The following is a 25,082-nucleotide window of genomic DNA, read 5'->3' as shown; positions in this document are numbered from 1 at the left end:
GTTTGTGTTTGTGTGTGAATTCAGATGGTTTGGGTGTATGAGCGTGTATGTATTTTTAGAGTGGATATTACAGTGCGGAGGAGTTTGGAGTGAGTGTGGGTGAGGGTGCGGGCATGTATGTGGATTAGAGTGTAGAGGTAGGGGTTGGTATGAGAACGGGTCTGTGACGGTGTGGGTATTAGCATTGCAGTGTGTGTGTTTGTGGACTATGTGAGGGGTGAGGTTGTTGATGTGTATAAATGTTTGACGAGTTCAGCATTTTTTTTCTCATTACTTTAGTCTTGCACCCTCTATACGGTCTCATTCTATGATACAAAGGCCGTAGGTGCTGAAGGAGTTAATGAAGGCCATACTTAGACCCTCCAGTTCGAAAAGTCATTTCGAGGCTGTGTAATAACGTCTGAATATAGCAAAAATGATATAGTAAAGGAAGTGATACGGAAGGGATGAAAGTGTGAATGTGAGTGGCTGAGCGTGATTGTGGTGCTTATAAGAGTTTGGTGAATGAGTGTAATTGGTAATGGTGTATTTGAGAGTGTAAATTTGTGTGGACGTTGATTTGCGTCATTCCAAGCGGGGCATCATTCCTGAAGTCAGTGAAAGCTAGTGACAGGGAGAGGTGGAACCCCATTTTGATCCGCTTGCAAGACTTCATCTCCCGATCATCTTCCTTTACGGACCTTTTTCTGGTCTCAGAAATGCATGTTGTCGTCCAACATACTCGTACTTTCCAAAAAAAAAAATGTCTTTTCACTAAACATTAATGCTCAGTAAGCAGCCAGTGCATTCATAAATTGCATACTCCGCCAACGCTTATACCAGACAACTCAGATGACCACCAAAATTTACTAAACTCTTCCTTGACTCATGACCCACATATCCACGAAATTTCATTGAAATCCATCTATACCTTTTTGAGATACCTTGTGAACAAACAGACAAGCAGAGGTGAATACATAATCTCCAACTTTCGTCGTAGTAAGTGCAACAGTACAGTGTCACAGTAAAATGGAGTCTGATATCTGTAGGTCACAGAACCCACTGGAGGAGACCGACAACGTTTATTCAGATGCTTCCTTTTCTGATGACGGCTCTCTCATGATATTCCTGTCAATTGTCTATGTAATTTTACTGTTGTTTCTGCAACACTGGCGGTTTTTTACCTGTATGCAATATATATACGGTACGTACATTATGTGTATACTGTGTACATATACATATTATATATATTATATGTTTATATATGATATATGATAAATATATGCTTCAGTGGCAGGGGTATGGCTGGGAGGAGGGAGGTGAGAAGAGAGGAAAAAATCAGTAGGATGGAAGTAGTGGAAACTATGAAGAAGGTAAAAATCGGGAAAGCCCCAGGAATAGATGGAGTGTGTGGTGAAATGCTGAAGTATGGGGGAGAGATAGTAGTAGAATGGATATGGAAGATGTGCTGATTGGCCCGGGAGAAAGGCATAGCACCGGAGGATTGGAAGTCAGGTATAATTATTTCCCTGTACAAAGGAAAGGGGGGAAAAGAAGTGTGTGGTGATCATAGGGGCATTTGTCTTCTTAGTATAATATGAAAAGTGTATGGTTGGATACTTAGTGACAGAGTTAGGGAAATAACAAAGGAATTAGATGGTAAAGAACAGAAAGGTTTTAGGAACGGAAGAGGTTGCGTAGATCGGGTATTCATCCTTAGGTCTTTGTGGAAAAGTTTGTAGAGAAGGGAAAGAAGTTGTATGCAGCCTTCATGGATTTGGAGAAAGCATTTGACAGGATGGATTGACAAGGAATGTGGACAATATTAAGAGTATATGAGGCAAATGGGAAGTTGTTGAATGCCGTGAAGAGTATGTTTGAGGAGGCTAAGCCTGCAGTGCGGGTGGATAGTGGAGTGAATTTTTCTGTTTGAATGTTGGATTGAAACTTGTACGTGTCATGTCTCCATGGTTGTTCAATATGTATATGGATGGTGTTACAAAAGAGATACAAGGTAGGGCAGTGGATGTTGGAGCATCCCTAATGAGTGAGGGCAGCGTTTAGAAAATCACTGAACTGTTGTTTGCAGATGGTACCGTACTGTTAAGTGAAGACGAAGGGGAACTGCAATGCTGGATGAATGAGTTTGGAAGTGTCTGTAAGAAACTGAATCTAAAGGTGAATGTAGGGGAAGAGTAAAGTTATGGTCTTTGAGAGAAATGAAGTCAGCATTTAGGTTGGATGATGAGGAAATGGAAAATGTGAGTGCATTAAAGTACTTGGATAGTGTGATGAGTAAGCATGGAAGTTTGGAGGGCGAAGTGCTTGAAAGGGTACAACAAGGAAGAAAGGTTGCTGGTTCCTTGAAAGCAGTAATAAGAAACAGGAAGTGAGCATGGAAGTAAAAAAATCGCTGCATGACAGTATTGTAACTAATGTATGGAAGTAAAGTATGGACCTTGTTGGAAGATCACAGGTCAGGAGTGAGAGCAGTGGAAATGAGTTATTTGAAAGTAGCATGCGGAGTCACAAGGAGAGAGAGACTGACAAATGAGGAAGTGAAGGAGTGTTGTAGTGTGGATGTGGATGTGATAGAGAGCGTTAGGAGAAATACACTGAGGTGGTTTGGCCATGTGGAGAGGATGGAGAGCGAGAGAATAACGAGGAGAGTGCATGTGAGTGAGGTGGAGGGGGGGAGAGGGAGGGGAAGGCCAAGGATGAGTTGGAGGGTTGGAGTAGAGAGGTATATGATAGAGTGGGGTGTGAGCTGGGAGCAGGGCAGTGAAATGGCGGGGAACCGGGTGACATGGAGGCTGTTTGTTTGTGGCCACCCCTCTCGGGGTTAAGGCGTCTGGCAATAGATAGATTATATATATATATATATATATATATATATATATATATATATATATATATATATTATATTATATTAGCCTACATATTTACGTATTATATATAAATATTATATTTATATTAATATATCATATTTATGTGTATATTATATATATATATGTATATACATTATAAAGACAGATAGATAAATATATAGATAGATAGATAGAGAATATTGATAAATTTGATGGGCTGGGTAAGCAGCATTATTCTAGAAAACTGCATTAATATTTTATTGTTATTGCTGCCCCTATTAATTGCAATATTTATCATTATTGATATCGTTGCTTGTAACAGTAATGGTAACATTTCCCCTTAATAATTATTTGTCATTCTGTTTTGCAGGTAAGTTACATCCTTCTCCTGCCGTACTACACGAATCGTAAGTATAAGTGCAAACTTTGTAGTTACTTAAGAATATCTGAAAGGTAATCATATGATACGGTACAGTTCAAGATCCTTTAAGGGCAAGATCTGCTCGCCACAGGTAGAACTAAGTTCACACTCGGATATGTCAAGCATTCCCCAGGACTTTGGTCTGGTCAGGTACATTGTGTATTCATTTATTCTTGCGTCGTTTTGCGTAAACATTAACGCTATATCACTGACAGAAATTTTTTTGCGTGTCAGCTAAGTAAGAGCTTGCTTTTAAGTATAAAGTACAAATGAGTCTTCTTGGAAAATAAGTGCATTATAGGTGCAAAGCGACTGATAGATGTATGATACGTCTGTAGAGTATGTATGTATGTATGTATGTGTGAGTGATGCCGTTTATATATCCCTCCTTTTTGATCTTGAAATTAAGTTTATCTCTAATTTGTCCCTCATCTATATTAGTTTGTCTTTTCTGATCCTCCCTGTTTGCCTTTCTCTTTCTCTCAGCTCTTCCTTTCAGTCCCCAACCCCCATCACTTGCCTCCTTGCCTCCCTATTTCATTTCACCCTCCTTATCAACCCTCTCTTTCCTTACTTCCCCCAATCTCTCTCTCTTACCATCCACGCCTCTAGCCTTATTCTCCTCCGTCCTTTCTTAAATCCTTTCTTCCTCCTTTTCCTTTCCTTCCTTGTCACCGTCCTCCTCCTCTTCCACGTCCATTCCTTCCTTCCTCTAAATTCCTCTTTCTTCTCCTCCTCTCTCTCATTGCCCCTCCACGTTCTCCTTCAGTTTCTCTCCTTCCACCTCTTCCTTCATCTGTACTGTCTTTCCTTTCATTCGTTTTTTTTTCTCACTCATTCCTCCTCCTCCTCCTCCTCCTCCTCCTCCTCCTCCTCCTCCTTCTTGCCTTTGATATCTCATCATTTTCCCTTCCTCTTCGTCCCTACCTCATCCCCCCACCTCTTTCTCATCATCCCAATCTCATCCCCCCACCCTTTTCTCTCCATCCCTCACCTCTTCCTCATCATCCGCATCCCCCACCTCTTCCCCATCATCCGCATCCCCCCACTTTCATCTCTCGTTCTGCCTCTCCCATCCGTCTTCTCCACTCCTCTCATGCTCACCTATCCCACTTTTCTCATTCCTCCCTACTCACCTTTTCTTCCATATTCCCCATCTCTTTTCTTCATATTCTTCCTCACTACTCGTCTCCATCTTCTGCACCATTTCTATCCCTTTTTCCACTTTCTCCTCTCTTTTTTTTTTTTCCTCTTCCTTCCCCTGTCTTTCTCCTTCTCCTTTTGTCCGATGCCTCCTATTCTGTCTTCCCCTTTCTGTTGTTCTCACCGTCGTCATAGTAACCAGGGGTCTTACAGAGAACTTCTTTCCCCACACACAATAAGTCCCCCTGATGCCGCGCGCGCGCGCGCACACACACACACACACACACACACACACACACACACACACACACACACACACACACACACACACGCACACGCACACGCACACACACACACGTTCCAGAGTTGAATATATTCGTTGTATGAATAAGCCGAACTGTGCTTTTACCCTTGATATTTGCATAAGATAAAAGGTAATTGAGTAAAGATATGCTACAAATTTTTCTGCTGAGTTTGCCATTTCTTAGATGTTGTTGGTTTGTTTTTTATTCCGGAGAAAGCAAAATGACACACTTTGTCAACGCTAACCTCCTCAGCCGGAGAACATCTTTTTCGTATGCAGACAATTTTATTCAGTTTAGAAGAGGGTTTTTAACTGGAAGGGTTACATATGGGTTTAATAAACCCTTTCAATGGGAGTTTTCTTCAAAGTTGAATAAATTAGTATATAAGTAGCAAAAATAAAGCACAATAGACGTCATGGTCAAGAGAAATGGGAAGATGGTGGTCAGGTGGTCAGAGGTAAGCTGTTACTTGAAAGGACGTGAGCTAGATCCCAGGCTAGGACAGGAAGACGCCTGATGATATGAATGGTGTTAAAATAGACTTCGTTCATTTTATAAAATGTTTATCAACATGTCATAAAATCATCCCCTCGAGCACCATCTCTCCTTCACTGAAAGATATGGTTGGTGGGCGTCGAGTAGTAGTGACATTTGATTAAGTCTAAACATTAGGCTGAAGATAAAAAAATATATGAACACAGTGGCTGGGGATAGAATGGGGGGAGAGGCTGTTGGGTGCGCGGTGTATAAAAACCAAAGTGCTAGACTTAGAGGTGTCGATATGTTTAGGTTGCGGCCGAGTTTACACAGCGGTCATTAGATGGTCGGCCGCTGACGGGCTGTGTATCCTAGCAAGTGACGTCAGCCTAGAGTCAGGAGAAGGGTGGGTGGGGGAAGATAAGCGGGAGGGGAAGAGAAGGAACGGAAAGGAGTAATGTCAGGAGGGTGATGAGTGGGGGAAAGGGATAGAGGAGTACACCATGCCGTTGTTTACTACCATTGTCTTATGTTTCATCGTCTGCTCTTGTCTCTTCCTTCCCCCCCTTCCCCCAAGGGTGTTAGGTGAGTGAGAGGAGAAGGAGCAGAGAGAGAGTGAGGGAGAGTGAAGGACAAGTAGAGACGGATGAAGGGGGAGCAGGAGAGGGAAGAGAAGAGAAGGTGAAAGAAGCGCCAAAAGGGGCAGGGTTAGGGATTTTGAAGAGTGATGAGGAATCGACAGAGTGACAGGAACAGGAGAGTGAGTGAAAAGTGGGCAGACTCAAATATCAGGAAGATGAAGGAGATGACAAGAGTGTAAAGTGGAGAGAAGACGACGATAAGATACAGACGGAGAAGAGGACACGAAGGAAGAGATAACATGTGGGTGAGGGAGAAAGGGAGATAGAAAGGAAATGTAGAACGATGGAAGGAAAGAGAACAGAGGGAGAATGTCGGAGAAGCATTTAGGGATGAGCATCGATAGAGTAAAAGAAGAAAGGACTGAGAGAGTGGAAGCATAAGTGTTGGTAGACTAGGTGAAAGAAGAAATGCCAGGGGAGGCGAGGGAAAGGGGCCGGAGGAGGAGTGTCAGGAGGGTGAGTGAAAAGAGGAGAGTAGGTGAGAGAGGAGGGGGCAGAGAAAGTGGGAACTAAAGGGTAAAAGAACGCGTGATAGAGAGATATCAGAAGGTTAGGGAGGAGGGGGTAGAGGAAGAGGTGTTACGAAGGTGAGGGAGAAGATGGAAGAGAGGTTTGTTAGCAGGGTAAGGGAGGAAAGTACAGAGTGAAGGGGTATCAGGAAGATAAGAGAGGAGGGTAGAGAGGGTGGTGTGTCAGGAGCGGAAGAGAGGAAGGTAGAGAGAGGGAGGGGGGATGTCAGGAGGGTACATGGAGGAGAGTAGAGTTAGAGGTGGGGTTGTTTGAAGACTATAGGAGCAGAGTTAAGAGAGAAGGGGTGTCAGGAGGGATAGGGAGAACAGTAAAAAGAGAAGGTGTTAAGAGGGTAAAAGGGAGAGGGCAGAAAGAGAGGTGGGGATGTTAGGAGGATTAGGCAGGAGGAGAGAGAGTGGGGTGTATGGATGGCAAGGGAGGGGACAGAGATATGTGTCAGTAGGGTGAGGGGAAAACAGGAATAGAAAGAGATGTCAGTAAAGTGAGAAAAGACTGGACAGAAAGATGCTGGGAGGGTGAGGAAGGAGGGTGAAGAGAGAGGGGTGTGCGGGGCGGTGAGAGGGAAAGGGGCTGTGGGAGGGGTGTCAGTTGGGTGAGGGGCGAAGGGGTTGAATGGAGACGTTTCAAGAGGATAAGGGGAAAGTGGCATAGAGAGAAGTAGGAGATGAAATGCAAAGGAATATATGTGTGGAATATAAGGTTAGGAGGCTGAGAGGAAGTGCATGTTCAGCGGATGAAGGAGGAAGGTGCTGAGTGAGGAGGAGCAGAAGTAGGAAGGAGTGGGCACAGGAAGACGGAGCAAGAGGGAAAAAGGGAAGAGGGAGTAGAAGGGAAGCAGAAGGATGAGGGAGAGGAGAGAGGAGAGGAGAGGGGGAGAGAAGTGTCAAGAGAATAGTGTACAACGGATACATGGAAAAAAAAAAAAATCTTATTCCCTCTCATAACCTTACTATTTATTTATTTTTTTATTAACTTTACCTTTTTTTTTCTAACCTCCTTCCTTCCCACTAAACCAGTAGTTGAAAGAATATAACAGGAGGGAAAAGAGAAGAGGATATTAAACAGGTAAAGTAGGAGAGACAGAAGAAGAAGGTGAGGAAAACAGCCGACCACAGGGAAAGTTAGGAACGAGGGGTGGAGGAAAGGATGTGAGGTTTGGTAGGGAATGCATTACAGGCAGGGTAGGAAAAGGGTTAAGGAGAGACTGGAGGAATGAACTAAAATTTTAAAAAAAAAGAATAAAAAGATAAGCAAAAAATGATTATGATTGGAAAAGGGATGTGGGAGATGGAATGAAAAATAAGAGCGACTTGAAAAGAATAAAGAATTATGGAAGAAACGAGAAAAAAAGAGCAGAGATAGGAAAATGTTTAGGTGAAAGTGAATGAATAATACAAGGAGTTTCGTAAATAACGCTTCACTAGAAACTCACCAGGCAGCGTCTTTTGTATTATGGAAACCGCTCTGTCTGCTGGTGTTGGCGTCGGTGAGGATGTGGGAGTAGGAGAAAAATGGCTGATAACACGGATTGACCTGTTCCTCCACCACGCAGGAAATCGCTCGATGAAGTGGAAGATGAGGTTAAATATGAACGACCATGCATAAGAGAAACTACGGTACGGAAAGCCGGAAGCAAAGGGAAAAAGGGGGAGGGGAGGGAAGAGATGGAGAGTTTGAAGATAGGTCTTGCAAGAAAAACAGAATAAAGCAGAGAGAGAGAGAGAGAGAGAGATTAAGTGAGGCCAATAATTATAAACGTAAAGAGAGACGGGATAAGATGATGGTTTACTTCCAAGGAAAAAAAAAACGTTGATGTACGATGCTGATGATGTAAGCTGCTTATCAAGCCTCTCCTCCTTAACACCTACTTTTTTACGACCTCTCATTATACACTCCACTCTTTGCATATTTTTTCTCATCCATTATAACCTTCTTTCTTTATTCCAGTGCAGTGTTTTCTCGAGTTTCTTTCTTCGCTGCTCTTCTCTTTTACCTCACATCCTACCATTCTTTGTTTCTCTTTTGCCTTTTTTTCTCCGTTCGTCATTTTTGTCTGGATTTCGTCCTCTCCTGTTCTGTACTTCGCATCTTCTCATTGTCCTGTCTTTTCCTCCTTCACGTACTGATTAATCTCTGCATTCTCTCCTTTGTCATTAAATCCTTCTCTTCCAAGGGATTCTCTATTTCTCCTGTCATATACTCCTCCATTATCCCTCTATTTCCTCTCTACATATTTCCATATCTTCTTTCATCACTAATCTTAATTACTTCATACTCACTTTCGTATGTTTAGGAGGAGGTGAGTCTCATCGCAGGCTAGGGCGGGGAGCAGTAGGAACACTCCAGTTTTGTGATGACAGATTGTACTGTTTTTCTGCAAGTTCCACCAACACGTCAGAAGAACAGTTTTGCTTATACCACCACCTTCCCCACCCTTAATTTCCACATCCACTCCACCCATACATCCCTCATCTTCCCACCCTCCTTCTCCACATCCTCCCACCCTTATTTTCCACATCCTCCCACCCTTATTTTCCACATCCTCCCACCCTTACTTTCTACATCCTCCCACCCTTAATTTCCACATCCTCCACCCTAAATTTCCTCCCCTACCCTTACTTTCCACACCATCCCACCCTTACTTTCTCCCTCCATCCTTACTTTTTACATCCTCTCACCCCTGCGCAATTGTTGACTCTGTACAGGGGTTTTATCCGCCCCTGTGTGGAGTACAACTCTCATGTGTGAGGAGGCTCCCCACATACAGCTCTTCTCAATAGGGTGGAGTCAAAGGCTTTTCGTCTCATTAACTCTCCTCCTCTTACTGACTCCCTTCAACCTCTGTCTCTTCGCCGCACTGTTGCATCTTTATCTCTTTTCTATCGCTACTTTAATGGTCACTGCTCCTCTGAACTGTCTGCTTGCATTCCTCCACCTCTACGACGGGCGCGTAGCACCCGTCTGGCAGCAAACTCTCATCCTTTTTCTGTCCAACACTCTAATGCAAGAGTTAACCGTTACTCCCAGTCTTTCATTTGTGCAACAGGTCAGCTCTGGAACTGTCTCCCTCTGTCTGTATTTCCTGCTGCCTATGATCTCCAGTCTTTCAAACGCAGTGTATCCAGGCATCTCAAAATGATCGGATCTTGAATTTGGCTCTATATTGTATTTTGTTTTTCTCTTGGAGGGAACTGTTACTGCGGGCTCATGGCCTTTGGTTCCTTCTTCCTCGCATTAAAAAAAAAAAAAAAAAAAAAAAAACATACCACCCAGACCCTTACTCATCTCTCCCACCCATACTAGCTTCCTATACATCCTCTCACCCTTACATACCACCCCGACCATTACTCATCTCTCCCACCCATACTAGCTTCCTCCACTCTTACCTTCTATCTCCCCTACCCTTAATTTCTACCTCCCCCTTCACACAGACCCTTCCCCCTCCCCCACCCTTTCTTTCCACCTCCCTTCTCACCCCTGATTTCCACCACCCTCCGCCCATCTTTCCTTTCCTTCTTTCCTCCTCACACACACCCTCCCCCTCTCTCTCCACCCTTCCTTTCCACCTTTCCCTTATACATACATCCTCTCTGCCCTCCTCTCACCCTTCCATTCCTCCCCCCCTCACACATGCACTCCCGTCCCTTTCTCCCGCCCTTCCTCTCCACATCCCACCTCAGACACATTCTTCCTCTTCCCTCTTCCTTTCCACATCCCAGCTTGCATACCCATCCTCTGCTCCCTTCCCTTCCCTCCCTTTCCACTTCTTACACACACACACACACACACACACACACACACACACACACACACACACACACACACACACACACACACACACACACACACACACACACACACACACACACACACACACACACACACACACACACACACACACACACACACACACACACACACACACACACACACACACACACACACACACACACACACACACACACACACACACACACACACACACACACACACACACACACACACACACACACACACACACACACACACACACCACCTCTTACATCACCAAAGGTCTTTAATCCGCTGTGACAAAGACCTTGAAAAATAGACTCATGTTGCTATTGTGCCTATGATGTGTAAGAATAGCTGGTTGATTGTTGCTATTCTCTCTCTCTCTCTCTCTCTCTCTCTCTCTCTCTCTCTCTCTCTCTCTCTCTCTCTCTCTCTCTCTCTCTCTCTCTCTCTCTCTCTCTCTCTCTCTCTCTCTCTCTCTCACACACACACACACACACACACACACACACACACACACACACACACACACACACACACACACACACACACACACACACACACACACACACACACCACCCAACCCCACACCACCCAACCCCACACCACACCACACACCCCACCCACCCCACACCCCACCACACCCCACCACACCACACCGCGGAGGAAGGAGGGAAAGAGGAGGCGAGCGAAAATAATGCCCGCTCATTCTCTCGGCAATAATTAAGATATCAACAAAGAAGGTGTACCAATGGGCTGTTTCAATATGCTAAGATGATGAGGCCGCTAATAACTGGGAAGGGAGCCGCGTGATAAACTAAGGGACCGGGAGATTTGCCAGGGAAAAATATAGCATTGCCATTAAGAGGAGACAGGGCCATAGCTTATCGGCCCGACTCCCGCTGCAATTACGTTAAAAAGGATGATGGTTTGATATGCATGTTATGAGCTGTGGTGTTGAGCAGCTGTGTGCTAGTGAGAGGGTTGGGTGGGGTTGGAAGTGTGTGTGGGGGAGGGGATTGAAGCTAGTGGGGGAGGTGGGGTGGCTTGTGAGTGGAGGGAATTTGAGGTTGGTGGGGTGGTTGGCGTGGTTGGTTGATTGTTTTTTTTAGGTTGGGTTGGAGAGGTAGAGTGGAAGGGTAGATAAAGATGGGGAGGCGTAGAATAAGAAGAAACTTGTGGGGTTGAAAGTAGGGTGGTGTGAGCGTACTGGAGAATGTGGGGTGAGGTGTGGGTACTTGAATCATTAGTTTAGAGTGAGAGAGGTTGTGTAGGTAGATTAGTGGACGTGGGGAGGGGTTGGATAAGATGAAACTGTTGGAGGTCTGGGTGAATGAGATGGGGGGTTAGAGGGTGATGGGATAGGATGGGTGCGAGTGTAATTTATTGGTTTATTAACTTACGGTGAGGGAAGTTAGATGGATAGGTTAGTGGAGGTGGGGGAGGAGGAGAGTAAAAAAAAATAGTTGGGTTTCGGTGGGGCTGAAGATGGTGGCCAGTGGAGAATGGGATGGAAGTCAGTGGGGTTAGGGATGGGTGGTGCTAGTGTGACTGATTGGTGGACTTATCCTAGGGTGAGAGGAGTCAGGTGAGAAGGTAAGGTGAAGTGGTCAGAGGTTAAGGTGGGAAGAAGCTAGTAGAGAGGGTTGAGTGGAGTTCAGAGGAGGAGGAGGAGGAGGAAGAGAAGAAGGAACAGGAGGAGGTTGAAGTGGAGGTGGAGGTGGAGGTGTAGGAGGTAGAGGAAGAGGAGGAGGAGGAAGTTAATGGGGAAAGGAAGACTGGCTGATGTGGTTGATCTGTTTGTCTAGCTAGGGAAGAGAGATGTTAGGTGGGTAAGTAGGTGGAAAAAGGGGAAAGGTTAAGTTAGGAAGAAAGTAATGAGAGGGCTGAGTGGGATGGAAGGTGGTGGGCGGAGAAGGATGAAGGGGTGGAGGTTAATGAGGGAGAGATGGGTGGCTGTTGTGGTTAATTAGTTTATTAGAAAGGGGTGAGAGGGGTTGAAGGGTAGCTTATGTGGAAGTGGGAATGGGTTGGATAGGAAGAAACTAGTGGGGTGTGGGTGGGTTGGAAAATGAGAGGGTGAGATAAGGACTTAGTGGGAATAGAGGTAAATTAGGGAGGTGGGGTAATTGGTGTAATTGGGTTTATTGCCTTGAGGTGAGGGAGGAAGAGGGAAGGTAGATGAAGACGGAGGAGGGATAAGGTAGAAAAAAACTGGTGAAAGGGTTGAGTGGGGTTAAAGATGAAGAGTGGAGGAGGAGGAAGAGTAGGGGATGGAGGTTAATGGGGGAGAGGTGAGTGGCTTGTGTGGATGATTATCAGCTTGGAGTGAGAAAGGTTAGCTGAGTAGAGAGTGAAAATGGGGGGAGATGTGGTTTTAGATGATGGGAGGAGGAGGAGGAAGAGGAGGGTGTAGGTTGATGGTGGAGGGGTGGGTTGTGTTAAGTGGTTTATTAACTTGGAGGGAGGGAGGTTGGGTAATGAGAAGTGGGAAAAATTTAGGGTAAGGTAGAGCTAATGAGACAGTTGAGTGGGACAGATGATGAGGGAGAGGTGGAATGACGCTAGTGGGGGAGGTGGGATGGCTAGTTTAGTTGATTAGTTTCTTAGCTTTGGGTAAGGGAGGTAAAGTGGGAAAGTAGATGAAGGGAAATGACTGGGGTAGGATAAGACTAGAGAGATTTGGTGAGATATGACGGTGGGGGGAATGGGAGGTAGAGGCTGGTGAAGTTAGCTGCTTGTTTAGCCAAGGGTCAGACAGGATGGATGAAAATATAAGATTCGTAGGCACGGGTGCCTCACTTTCAGCTGAATAAAATCGTCTGGCATTATCTGAAAGACAAACTTAGTTGTTAGACTGAGCACTGAAGGCTCTTGATTTAAGATGCGAGGAGAAGAGAAGGTGTCGTGGAAGGTGAGGGTAGGAGAGGTGAGAATGTGGATGAACTTGAATGGAGACGGTACGGCAGGATGGTAATAGGTGGAACTATATGCCTGAATTATCTCTTCATTGCGATGACTTTGTAAGACGAATCTAATTAGCTTAAGTGAGACCTTACGTGATGATCGAATTAATACCAAACTCTGTGAATGCCCTCTGAAAAATAACGTCTGTTTCAAATGTTCATGTTTCTCAGACTCTTTTACTCAGCTAAAGGGAAGCCTCTCGTGGTAAGTTTATTCGCCTACCGACGATTTTAGTCAGTTTTGGGAAGACCACCGCGGTGCTTGAGTGGTCAGCGTCACAGACAGGAAGCTGCCTGCCCGTTAGCCTCAGTGTTCGAAATCTGGTGCGGGCACCTGGCGTCACTAGCCTCTGGTGTCCATCCTCCTGAATGGCATGGCAGGTAAAATGAGTACCTAGGGTAACACCTAGGGAAAGTAATTGTGATAACCTGGATGATGTAGTGGCCTTGTATCCCAAGATATCGAGTGAAAACCCCGCCACAGGGCTCAAAGGCGTAAGTTACGATGATGAAAAACGCAGCTTAGCACTTCATGGTGTATGCTCCCACCTTTACCTATACCTTTTTTCACGTTGATGGGGTTTGTGAAGGGTATAACCCCTTCATTGCGAAAAGTCTATTTTAAAATAAATATGCTTGTCTGGAACTTTCAAGTAACATTGTTAGATTGCAGGCATAAGAATTGGGGACAACGACAGCCTACAATAGCGATCGTTGCAAACTTCATTACTCAGAGAGGGATAATGAAGAGGTTAGGGTGAGTTTAGCTAATTGTGGTTGGTGGAGTGGACAGGGCAAAGGTAGGATGGGAGAGCAGCCTGGGATTTGCCTGGCAAGGGGAGAGACTGGGTTAAAGGTGTGGTTGAAATATCGAAAGTGAGGTGCGAGGATTGATAGGGTTAAGTGAGGAAGGTACATTTTATCACTGATTTGGAAGTTGCGTAGTGGGGGCGCTCACTATCCACTCACTTGATGTAGTGCTGCTCTCGGGTGACTGGCCTTTCCTCTCCTCCATCCTTCTTTCCATCCATCCTCTTCTGTCTTTCTTTCCTTCATTCTTTTCCTTCTGCCTGCGGGTGACTTTACACTCCCTCTTGTGTCTTTCTTTCCTTCATTCTTTCCTCTTCCTTCTGCCTGTGGGTGACTCTACACTGAGTGACAAGCCAAATGGTTTCCTGTGCACCAGGAAACAATTTACTACGCTGGGTGGTAACCATATAACCTGATTTTGGCTCCTGGTGGTTTAGTGGGTAATAACGGTGCTCCAATCGGACTGAGCCGGTGAAGGTTTATATTCAAGGAGTGGTTGGTGTTTATTGCTCACGTAATGCCACTTAGGGATGAGTGAGGCTGGTCACTGTCATGTTAAATGCCAGGACCAACTTGCCTAGCCCCGGGCTCCTACGCTCCTCATGGGGCAACGTAGGATTAGATGATGGATGGATGGATGGAAGTTGCGATGTCCAAGATCGCATGCCGATGTCCTACTGGGTATATATTTATGTATATACAGTATATACATACCGTACATACATACAGTACGTACCTATATATATATATATATATATATATATATATATATATATATATATATATATATATATATATATAATGCTGAAATCCACAAGGAAAAGGAGACATGATATATCCCGAGCGCCTTCGTGTATACACATCTTCAGGGGAGAGCAATGTATAAACATATGTATATACCTATGATGTATGTATACAGTATATATATGTGTGTATATAAACATATATATATATATATATATATATATATATATATATATATATATATATATATATATATATATATATATATATGTGTGTATATAAACATACCTATAGTGTATGTATATAATGTATATATTTATATACTAAATATATACTTAAAACATCTATCTATCTATCTATCTATTGCCAGACGCCTCAATCCCGTTTGGGGTGGCCACAAACAAATCGCCTCCAAGTCGCCCTGTCCCCCCCGCCATTTCACTACCCTGCTCCCAACTCACACCCCCTCTCTCATGTACCTCTCCACCCCATCCCTCCATATCATCCTTTGTCTCCTCCCTCCTCTTCCACCCTCCACCTCACTCACATACACTCTCTTCGTCAGTCTTTCACCCTCCATCCTCTCCACATGGCCAAACCACCTCAGTGTGTTCCTCACAACGCTTCCTATCACATCCACATCAACACCACAACGCTCCTTTATATCCTCATTCGTCAGCCTGTCTCTCCACGTGACTCCACAAGCTCCTCTTAAATAACTCATTTCCACTGCTCTCACTCTTGACTTGTGTCCTTCCAACAACGTCCAAGCTTCACTTCCGTACGTTAGAGTTGGTATCACAATACTGTCATGTAGTAACTTTTTACTTCCATGCTCACTTCCCTGTTTCTTATCACTGCTTTCAAGGAACCAGCAACCTTTCTTCCCTGCTGTACCCTTTCAAGCACTTCACCCTCCAAACCTCCATCCTTACTCATCACACTACCCAAATACTTAAACGTACTCACATTTTCCAATTCCTCACCAGCTATACATTCACTGACTTCACCTCTCTCAAAGACCATCACTTTACTCTTCCCTACATTCACCTTTAGGTTCCGTTTCTTACACACTCTCTCAAACTCATCCACCAAGCCTTGCAGCTCCCCTTCATCTTCACTCAACAACACAGTATCATCTGCAAACAACAGTACAGGGAGTTTCCAAACACTATCCTCTCTCACCAGGGCCACTCCAACATCCACTACCCTACCTTGTACCTCTTTTATTACCCCATCCATGTACAGATTGAACAACCATGGAGGCATGACACATCCCTGTTTCAAACCAACTTTCAAAGAGAAAATTCACTTAGTTCACCATCCACACGCACTGCAGCCTTAGCACCATCATACATACTCTTCACAGCATTCAACAACTTCCCATCTACTCCATATATTCTTAACACTTTCCACAATCCTTGTCTATCCACCCTGTCATATGCTTTCTCCAAATCCATGAAAGCCGCATACAACTTCTTTTCCCTTCTCTAGAAACTTTTCCACTAAAGATCTAAGAATGAATATCTGATCTACACAACCTCTTCCCTTCCTAAAGCCTCCCTGTTCTTCTCCAACTAATTTCTCTGTTCTTTCTCCTAACTCTGTCTATAAGTATCCTACCATACACTTTTCCTATTATACTAAAGAAGACAAATGCCCCTATGATTACCACACACTTCTTTTTCCCGTTTTCCTTTGTACAAGGGAATAATTATACCTGACTTCCAATCCTCTAGGAGTCTAGCGTCCTCCCAGGCCAATCTGCACATCTTCCACATCCATTCTACTACTATCTCTCCCCCATGCTTCAGCATCTCACCACACACCTCCATCAATTCCTGGGGCTTTCCCCGATTTAACTTTCTTCATTGCTTCCCACAACCTCTATCCTACTGATTTCTACCTGTCTTCTCACCTCCCTCCTTCTCCCAGCCATTCCCCAGCCACTTATACTCGCATTACTTCCATCCTCTACGTTCAACAATTCCTTAAAGTGTTCTCTCCATCTGCTCACTTTTTCTCCCTTCTCCACTAGTAATCTACCATATTTATCTTTCACTCCCCTGCTAACTTCACTTCCACCCTGTCTTACTCTTTTCACTTCTCTCCAGAACATTTTCTTACAGTCCCTCCACTTTACACTCAAATTCCTTCCAAATTCCTGATCCACTCTCTTCTTACTCTCTCTTACTAATCTTTTCACCTCTCTCTTCCTTTCCACATATAACTCTCTCTTCTGCCTCTCAACTTCTTCCACGCCCCTATTTCTCATCCATTCATTGTATGCTTTCTTCTTTTGTGCCACAGCCTGTTTCACCTCTTCAGTCCACCACGCTGTTCCTTGCACCCCCCTCCGTCTTCTCTTCCTTCCACACACCACATCACATGCTGCACATATTTCTTCTGTAAATATCTTACACACACCTTCCACGTCTCCCATCTGCTCCAATTCATATTTGCCCAATCGTTCCTCCACTTCTCTCTTATACTCTGCCTTTTCTCATCCTCTTGTAACCTTTCCACTCTCCTTGCAACTACTCCTTCCTCTCGTCTTTCCCTTCTTCTATTCCTCCATCTTACTTGCATCTAATTCTGGCCACCACCAAGTAGTGGTCAGAAAGGCCCTCCCCCCAACCTCTATAAACTCTTGCATCCAATATACATCTTCGCATCCATTCATCCACACACATAATCAATCATTGCCTTCCTTTCATTCAGTTCACCACCCACCCTACACATCACTCGCCATCAATACCTGTGGAACATATTATGCCTGAAGAGGGTATTGGCTATTACCAACCCCTCAGCACAGATGTCCACTAACGCACTCCCATTCTCATCTATCTCAGCAGGCACACCCCACTCACCAACTATTCCATCCACCTTCACATTACCAACTTTACCATTCATATCACCGATCAAAAACACTCTCTCATTCCTTCCAAACTTTTCCATGCACACTTCCACATTTGTCCAGAACTCTTCTCTCACTCTTCTAGCACGATCTTGCGTTGGCGCATACACACACACAATCGCCCACATTTGTATTCCAACTTTCAACTTTACCCACACAATCCTTGACCCAACTGATCCATACTGTCTTATGCTCTTCTTCCATCTTTTACTCACAACTATACACACTCCTTCCTTTGCCCTCTCATTCTCATCTACTCCTGCACATATACCCCATCCATACTCCCATTCTCTCACACTTTCTCCTCTTCATTTTGTTTCAGTTATTCCACATACATCCACTTTCGCATCCTCAAGCACCTGGACAATCTCTCTCTCTTTCACCTCATCATTCGCTCCTCTTACATTCCATGTACACATTACCAAGTCCTTTGTCCGGTCCTGGGTCGTCAACGTTTGGTCAGTCCTTGTCCGAGGCTTCTTGTTTGTTTTTTTAGTTAGTTGTTTTCCGGGGAGGGGCACTAACCCTCCGCCAACCCTTTTAGTCGCCTTTTACGACAAGCAGGGATACTGGGGGAGTATTCTTGAAAACCCCCCTACCCCCAGGTATATAATATATAATATATAAATAGGTCCTCTGCTGTTGCTATCTCTGACTGCGTATTCCTATTGCGAGGTACACCCAAAAAATACTCATTTTAAAAATTCTGGCGAAAAATGAGTGTTTCTGCACTACTTTGCCGCGCGGAGGAATGGCGTCATCGTGTCTGCCCCGTCGCGGCGTCAGAGCCCGCCATTGTTTACATCGCATTTCACGTGTGCTGTGACACTCGCAATTCCAAAGTGTGTATAGCAATATAGGAGATTCACCCTGAACCTGTATCATCACGGCTTCACCGATCAGGAAGATAAGTTTGGAGACCAAATTGAAGATGACAGAGATGAAGAAAGGAGGTATAGGAAGCCCCTTGGAGCCACAGTAGCCTTACCCAAGTCTCGCCCCCCCCCCCCACCCTCCCCGCACGCCCGCCAGCCATCAAGTCAGGATATTAAATTCAGGTTTGCTTTTTTTTTTTTTTTTTTACTTATAATGATTACTGTTCTTATTTTGTGTGTGTATTTTATCACTGTTAAATGAAGGGGTAAAGTCTCGTGAGAAATGTCGGGAAAATGTGCCTACGTGGGGGAGGTGTCGACCAATATACATAATTATAATACTGTACATGTATTCTGTGGTTCGAACTTTGCGAAATTTTGCGAGGGTTTTTGTCGACCAAATTCACGGGAAATTGGAGGCAGTACTCTCTCTCTCTCTCTCTCTCTCTCTCTCTCTCTCTCTCTCTCTCTCTCTCTCTCTATATATATATATATATATATATATATATATATAATATGCCGTAAGGGATTAAGGCGGCTGGCAATAGATAGATAGATACATGTATATATATTTCCCGTATATATATATATATATATATATATATATATATATTTCCCGTATATATATATATATATATATATATATATGTATGTATATGTATATATATATATATATATATATATATATATATATATATATATATTTCCCGTATATATATATATAATTTGATATATGTATGTATATATATATTTACCGTATATAAAGTAGACTGATGCATTTAATTATGCAGTGTAACAGAAGGGAAACACTGGATTAAAAATTTGTCATCCTTGTTTCATAGTGCCGGAATAGCTCTGATTGAAGGAATTATACCGAGATACTCCTCTGGCCCGACCTGGGTTAGCTTAAGGCAGACTATAATGGATTTATTGTTTCAGTGAGTGTATTTTTTCCCTTTAAAATTGTACTCTAGTGGTTGACGGGAAAATGATTTTGAATGGAACCTCACCAGAGACAGTCAGAGAGAGAGAGAGAGAACTATTTGTGGCTGGAGCGGCACTGATACACCGCTCGAGTTACCACGTATATAAGAGCGCAAATATTTGTTGGAAAAACACTCCTCATTCTAATTATTTTATTTTTAATGCGGTGGTGGGGAGATACGGTACAGTAAAAAGTATTTGACCCTGATATCTAATTGCAGAAAAAATATTGGACAAAATTATGACCGGGTGTGCTTATTAATTATCATTTATTTATTTATTTTACTCTCTCTGGCTCCGGCATTCATTCAGTATAAGAGAAAATCGCGTCAGTATTTTGTAACTGACCCGTTTTTGTTGCCAGTACTGTTATATTCACTTCTGAAAAGATGCCTCTCATAGAAGATGAAAAGATCAGATGATGATGATGATGTAATAATAGTAGTTGTAGTAGTAGTAGGATGATGATGATACCAGTAAACTGCGCTTTGCCAGCGCGTGACGAACGAGCTAGCGCCATGTTATCACTATTTCCCCCCTGATATGAAATTATAGGCCGAATCTCTGATATTTAATTGCTAGAGATGATGCCGAAAAACAATGTTACGACGGATAATGTTTTTTATTTTGATTTCGTAATTGAGGATTTCACCGATTAGAGCCGAACACTCCCTTGGAGAACTCGAGATTCCATGGGGTTCCTAAGACTTTATTGGTGAGTTTTCGGCTGAAAAATTTTATTACATGAATGTATTACATGCAAATAGAATTTCAACTCTGTTTCACATGGGAGTAAAGTTATTAGCTTCTGCATACTGTGACGGTCGGGTCAGGCCGGGTCGGGCCGGACTGAGAGTAAACATCGTACCCTCCCAATGATGATTGTGATGATGTCGATGAACCACCCATCTATCAATGATTACTTCAGTGTCTTTCCTTATTTTTTGTGCATGGTGTGTGTGTGTGTGTGTGTGTGTGTGTGTGTGTGTGTGTGTGTGTGTGTGTGTGTGTGTGTGTGTGTGTGTGTGTGGAAGGGGGTGGCTGGTCCCAATTAGGACCAATTGTTGTTATCGTTGTAGCCCCAGATTCATCAGATATATGAACCCGGTGGACTGCAAGTGTTGCAGTTCCGCTTTCCATCATGGTTCTTTCAAGATCTAGGGATGTAGCTGAGTTGTTTATGCAACCAGGCAGTTTAGTCGTCGGCTGAATTCGGTGCCACCACGTGATGATGTTCCTCGTCAGCACCATTAATACCAGTAAAACAGGTTTACAACGTGTACAGCAGAAGCTGCGCGTCCATGTCAGTCGTAAGCAAATCAGTTCAGAAAATCATTCATTTACTGTAGCTGTTGGCAGAGGATTTGAAGTATATTCCTCTGTGTAGCTTTATATTTCTCTGCTTCTTTCATATCCCGTCCTTAGAGTTTTATTTTTTTTTTTAATGAAAGTGACGCAAGACATTATACAATGACTTCTGAAAATACAAGCTTCTCAAGATATAATACTGATTCATTTACTTTTTACAGGTATGTAAATCATTCAGAATACACACACGAACAAAGTAAGCACGGTGAACACACAAAGTAAACGCAGTTAACATCACTGGCAAAGCGAACAAGGACTAACAAAGTGAACACAACAAACCCCAAACTGACACAGCGAGCACGATTAATTCAGACTAACAAAGCGAACACACCAAACACACTTGAACAAAGGAAACACAATGAACACAGACTAATAAATTGAACACCAACGGACTAATAAAGCAAACAGTCAATATAGGCTAAAAATGTGAAAACAATAAACACAGACTAATAAAACGAGCTCACCAAGCACACTAAATCAAGCACAACCTGATAAACTGAACACAACAAACGCAAACTGACAGCAAAAACAGGGAATGCTCTAACAAACCGAACACGGACTAACACACACACACACACACACACACACACACACACACACACTATTAGAGTGAACGTGCATTAGCAGAGCCAGTACAAACCAACAAAGCAAACACACACCAAGAGCAAACACTAATAAACCAACAAAGCAAACACATCAACAAAGCAAACACACTAACAAACACCCTCACAAAACAGACACACTAACAATATGAATACAGTCTGTCACAGCAAGCACAAACTAAGATAACGGACAAACTAACAAAGCAAGTATTCTGACAAAGTGAACACCGTCTACCAAAGAAAAAAAAAAACACTAACGAAAGGAACACACACACACACACACACACACACACACACACACACATACACACACACACGCACACACACACACACACTATCAGAATGACCAAATACTGACAGTGAAAATAGACTAAAACAGCTAACATGCTAACAAAACAAACATAAGTGAACAAACACAAGTACATACAAAAAGGCAAACATACACACGAACAAAGCAAGCACACACTGACAAGACACACACTTAGAGCGGACACAGACTAACAAATCGAACAGTACCAAACTGAGATTAACATTGAATTAGAGCCAGCACGGGCTAAAAAAGCGAACGCGCTAACCAATGAAACACACACACACACACACACACACACACACACACACACACACACACACACACACACACGGTGAACATAGGTCAACAAAGTGAACGCTGAGTAACAAGATGAACACAGTTTATAAATGTGGTAAGAAAAAATCATAGAGAGAGAGAGAGAGAGAGAGAATTAGAATTTCAATCAGGCGACGGGAGGTTTGTTGAGTAAACTTAAGGTGACTGAGCTGCCGACCCACCTGCTCCCAAGTCATCACATTCTGCGAGGGATAACTGTGCTCTCTCTCTCTCTCTCTCTCTCTCTCTCAGCAACAGTATTTGACAGTCCCTCGACAGAGCAATTCAAAAGTAGGTAAGACGGTTTTCCTTGTCCTTATTTAGTGGTTCAGTGAATGTCGCTTACTTGTAAATTTTACTAGTCCAGCCTCCCCCCCCCCCCCAAATCAGGTGCACTGACTTTACATGACCGCTCTGAGAGAGAGAAGAGAGAGAGAGAGAGAGGTGGGAACAGATTTCTTTCTTACTTTATTTTTCCTCACTGTTAGAACAGCTGTGTGTATCTGGCAACTAGTCATCATGGTGCCCCACTGTTATGGACCGTCAGACGTTTTGATGTACTCCTTTCTCTCTCTCTCTCTCTCTCTCTCTCTCTCTCTCTCTCTCTCTCTCTCTCTCCAGCATAACGGAGTCCTGTTCTGTTCTGGGGTACACTGGTCTTTTTTTTTTTTTTAGCCTCGCCTTTGTATCGAGTGCTTTCTTAAATCGCTTGACTGCGCTTTCTTCTGCTTTTATTTTTCTTCTCTATGTATTCCTATTCTTTTGTTATTCGTTCTTGTAATTTTTCCATTGTTTTTATTTCCTCTGACCGCGAATTAGTTTTTTTTCTTTCTTTCTTTTTTTTCATGCTTAACATGGGGGAGTATAATTGGTCAACTTCCTTCAGCCAAAGAGTTTAATGTTAGAGTTACCTTTTTGCCTTCTTTTTCTTCCGCTTAGGTCAGTTTTTTTTTTTTTTCTTTTTTTTTTTTTTTGTTAGCGCCTTTTGTAATGCCTCCTAACCCTGTCTTTTATCTGTGTTATATCCATTTAGTTGGGTTTCATTCCTTTTGTTTAACGTTTTGTTCTTAATATGAAGTTTCATAGACCTGCCGTGTTATTACTTTTTCCTGCGAATAAATAAACTGTCACTTTATCTATAAATGTTATGCTACAGTAGACAGCTTTGTGGGATATCATGTGTATCTATCCCGTATGGCGTGAGTAGACTCGGCATAAATTCCAAAAGTAATTATATGTAATGCAATAAACGGAAATCATAGGTGTAGACCATTACAGGAATGCAGAACGTCTTTAACAATTCTAGTCTACCATGACGCGCTCTCAGCTGAATTAAATTGTACAGCGTTACCTGAAATAAACTGTAGATTCGTCCAGAACATGAAAGGGTTTCCTTGGTGATTTTATATGTTAAAAATACGCCCAAATGGACAACTGTAACAAACCTTGATGAATACTCAATAGTACAGGATATCCGCCTTGAAATTATTATTATTATTTGTTTTAATGGAAGTCCTAAAGTTCTGATTAAAAAAGGAAGTACCTGTAGGATAATAAACTAATGTCAGCGAGAAAATAGGTATGTTCCCAGGTGATACCATTTTACTTAACTAAAGTCTTTGTATCGTGCGCTAGGCTGTATTGATGTTAGCTACTTCACTCCCTACCTGTCTAGAGGCAAATATTGTAATCCCGGAATGGGTAGCCACAAACGAATGGCCTCCATGTCATTGTCTTCGCCATCAAACTGTTCTCTTTCTATCCCATATCCCCATCACTCAGATACCTGTCCACACCATCCCACCATTTCATCCTTGGCCTAATTTCTCTCGTCTCTCTGCGCAGGGGACCTCAGTACAGGACCCATGCACTCTTCTACAGGTAATGAGTTCAAAGGCTTGTATACCCACTCACGCGCATTTCAGAACCTTCTTGCAAACATCCACATGCTGTCTACTAAGTATTCGTATCTGAAGTATATAAAGTGTTTAGCCCTTCCAGACCAAGAACGTAATTTTCGTATATTCCTGTTTATGCCGCACAATTTTCTTTGACTTTGAAGAATGACTAAGTAGTGGCAGGATTAGTGGTAAGTATATATACATCATCCAGTGACAAACAAAAGCCCAAGCAGAATTAAATCGTCAGGAAATAACAAAGGATGTATACAATAAATACGTTCGGTACTTATATTCAAGGGATTTATATGGCACCGAATTACCGTCATCGTAATTTTGATTCTGACGCATGCATGTGATGAGGAAATCAGAATCGCCGCTCCCAAATCTCCAGCGTGGCGGGAAATAGATAAATGAATGTAAATTAGATACAGGTCCGATTTAGCCTTATGCTGTGTTGCAAGGAGTTATGAGGCTGTTGTAATTATATCCAAGTGCCATTACAAGGAGGAGTCATTCGGACACAACAAAGAAACTACCACCACAGTATACAAACAATACATATGTTCAGTGATGAATTATGCAAGCCCTGCCTGGGCTTCTAACCTCACCAAAACACACTACAACACTCTACAGACCATACAGAACAAGGCGCTAAAAATAATCACAGGCTGCACAGCTACTACACCCACAGACCACCAACATCAATAAACCAAAGTCCTCAAAGTCAAGGATCACCTAGACATGAGAGGCACCCAGTTTCTTGCTGCAGCCTCCACAAACCCACAACATCCACTACAGTACATGGGAGCACATCCACCCACACCAAGGAACATCAAAACAACACCCAGCACACGATATCATACACAAATACTGTCATCTCTCCCCCCCCTCGCACCCTCAGACCAGCTTCCAGAAGCATATCCACACTCAGATCACTCGCCGCTCCATTCAGTCACTTAAAGATAACACACAGCTGCATGCACGACCTCCTGACATCCACCCTTCTGAATCCTATCTTCCTCGTGAGGACAGGGTCCACCTGGCCAGGCTGAGATGTGGGCACCATCCAGCCCTCTTAAGCTACCAGAAGAGGCTGGATGACTCCGTCGCTGATGCCTGTCCAGGATGCAACACAGCTCCCCATACTATTAA

The sequence above is a fragment of the Coenobita brevimanus genome, chromosome 68, assembly GCF_032717465.1.
Source record: "Coenobita brevimanus isolate Jiangsu-jjx chromosome 68, ASM3271746v2, whole genome shotgun sequence".
Lineage (NCBI taxonomy): Eukaryota > Metazoa > Arthropoda > Malacostraca > Decapoda > Coenobitidae > Coenobita > Coenobita brevimanus.
Note: the sequence above shows the minus strand (reverse complement) of the source record.